This window comes from Herpailurus yagouaroundi, unplaced genomic scaffold (assembly GCF_014898765.1).
Source record: "Herpailurus yagouaroundi ecotype Mexico unplaced genomic scaffold, PumYag 28, whole genome shotgun sequence".
Taxonomy (NCBI): domain Eukaryota; kingdom Metazoa; phylum Chordata; class Mammalia; order Carnivora; family Felidae; genus Herpailurus; species Herpailurus yagouaroundi.
The window spans coordinates 71,308,025-71,310,618 of NW_024412376.1; the positions used below are offsets into that span (position 1 = coordinate 71,308,025).

Consider the following 2,594-nt stretch of genomic DNA (forward strand, 5'->3'; position numbering starts at 1 on the left):
CTAGATGTACTATTAGAGAACGACATTTTGTTTGCCTAGATGTACTACACCAAGTATGTGACTATTCATTTTCTCATATCTCTTAGACCAAAGTCACTGACTGCTTTGTTCTCTTTGAAAAAATCTGTTCCAGAACCAGCAACACAAGTCCCCAAGGATGTAGTAGATTCTGAAATGTTGGAAAAGAAACCCAAGATAATTACTTCTTTCATAAAGAATCTTACAGGTAAGTTTCACAATTTGATATAAAGCTAAGTGCCCACGCATATCCTCTGGAAAATATACAATAAGAAGTTGTCTCCATACCACCGGCCTTATTTCTAGCAGTATATATCCTATCAATTTTAAATGTCAGATTTAAATTATATGTACATATACTTTTTATTTTGCTAAACCATTCAATATATTTTTATATATTTAACTAAATACATTTATCTAAAATAACTCTGGGGCTAAGGATGACTGAAAAGTACAATTTCTACTTTTTATCCCACAGTTCTACTATATATAGTTTATCCTATAAACTTATATGATTTAAGTCCTATAAACTTAAATGATTCACATTCAAGTTTTAGAGGCATCAAACCAAGCCACGCTAATGCTGTGAGTGAAACTTGTCCAATTATAAAAACGGTTTTTTTCCAATTATAAAAATTTTTGATGAATCCTCTATTACCTGGATATTCATGAATAACATGTTAATAGTAATTCATAACTTGTGAAAAGATAAAGCCTTCAAAAGTTGGGAAAATGGTGATTAAAGAACTTAAGAAAATGACGATGAGTTGCCTGCCTTTGAAATGGCTATAAGTTATTACTTTCAGCTCTCCACTTGGACTAAAATAATATATTTGCATGTGCTTGTATTTTTTGAAATAATACCTTCACTGAGATATAATTTGATACCATGTATTATGAGGCATAATTATATAGACAATGTATAATATCATGGTAAACATGGTATATTGCACTTAGGTTTGCCAGTAAACATGGGAAACCAGTGTGTTTATGCCTTAATTTGTATCATCTGTAACTTAATCATGGCAACAAGGAAGAAAGGGAACTACACAGAAACATAAAGAGTCAGCACTATGGTGATCTTCAGAGGATCAAGAACAATGTGGACTTAACAAAGAAACATTGCCCCTCCCACTCTTCCCCTACACTTGCCCCCTGAAAGAAATTAATCAGTTAATTCCACAGCCTTTACTGAGAACTCACCCTGGGCCAGACACTGACTATACATCAATGAACACAACAGATGTGATTCCTGTGCTAGAGGAACTAAAAGCCTAGCAGCAAAGAAAGAACAATAAATACGTACTTAGTGCTAGGAGAAAGCTAGAGAGGGCATCTTGCTTGAGACAGAATGGTCAATATGTAACAATTAAATATATTAAATGTATTTGTCTGGTTTTCCTAAGCTTAGCCTTATTCCTGTTTCCAAATTCTCATTCCAGATCCAAATATGCTGATATGGAAGCAGAAAGGCCAAAAAATAACTAGAATATTTCATTCATTCAACATATATTTTGTGTGTGCTATGTCTCAGGTCTGTGCTAGGAATACAGATGTAAAATGCAATTATTACAGTGTCATTAGTTGAGACAATAACATGGCCACAAATACAAACACACACACACACACAGAAATTGGGGGCAGGGGGTCATAACTCAGACTGATAAGACTTCATTTAAGAGGTAACAATCAGAGGTGAGGGGCACCTGGGTGACTCAGTCAGTTAAGCAGCTGGCTCTTGATATTGGCTCAGGTCATGATCTTATGGTTTGTGAGATAGAGCCCCACATCAGGCTCTGCACTGACAGAGCAGAGCCTGCTTGAGATTTTCTCTCTCTCCCCCTCTTTCTCTGCCCCTCCCCTGCTCTTTTCAAAATAAATAAATAAACTTAAAAAGAAACAGGTAACCTTGGACGTGAAATTTGAAAAGGAAAGTGTTAGTCAAGAAAAGGGTAAGGACAGACTGGGGAAAAATGAGGAAAAAGAAAGCTAGTGGGAATGGGGGCGGCAGGAAAGAAGGAAAGAAAGAAAAGGAAAGAAAGGAAGGAAGGGCATATATTTATTAAAGAGCATAACACATATGAGAAACTGCAAGTTGTTTGATTTGACTGGTGACACAGCGTAGTAAGTGGCAACAAATGAGCTTGAAGATGTTGCCAAGCACCAAATATTGGAAGGCCTTATATGTCAGCCTAAGTTTTATCTTACTGTAAATAGGAAGCTACTTAAAGTCTTTGAGTGATAAGAATATGAACAAATTTTCATGTTTTGACAGATCATTCTTTAAGTCAAAGGGAACTAGTTTGTGGAGAAGGAAATCTGGAAGCAGGAAGAACAATTAGAGAAGTGTGTCCATAGGTTAGGTAATATAGAGCCATATAAACTAAGGCAATGGCAAAGGACTAGAGACCCAAGGGACACTAGGGAGTGGTGAGTAAGGAAGAAACCTAAGATGACCCCAGAGTTGATGGCTTATGTGATTGTATTAATGCTAGTGTCGGGGCGCCTGGGTGGCGCAGTCGGTTAAGCGTCCGACTTCAGCCAGGTCACGATCTCGCGGTCCGGGAGTTCGAGCC

The 2,594-nt window shown here is 37.0% G+C and overlaps 1 protein-coding gene across 1 annotated transcript in view; it reads right to left on the bottom strand.

Annotated features, from left to right (window-relative positions):
- Positions 1-1,150: 1,150 nt before the first annotated feature.
- Positions 1,151-2,594, bottom strand: part of UGT8 (UDP glycosyltransferase 8) — a 99,710-nt gene continuing 98,266 nt past the window's right edge. Inside the window, exon 7 of the mRNA XM_040475203.1 lies at positions 1,151-1,166. The gene's annotated coding sequence lies outside the window, so the exon portion shown is untranslated. The remainder of the gene's footprint in view (positions 1,167-2,594) is intronic.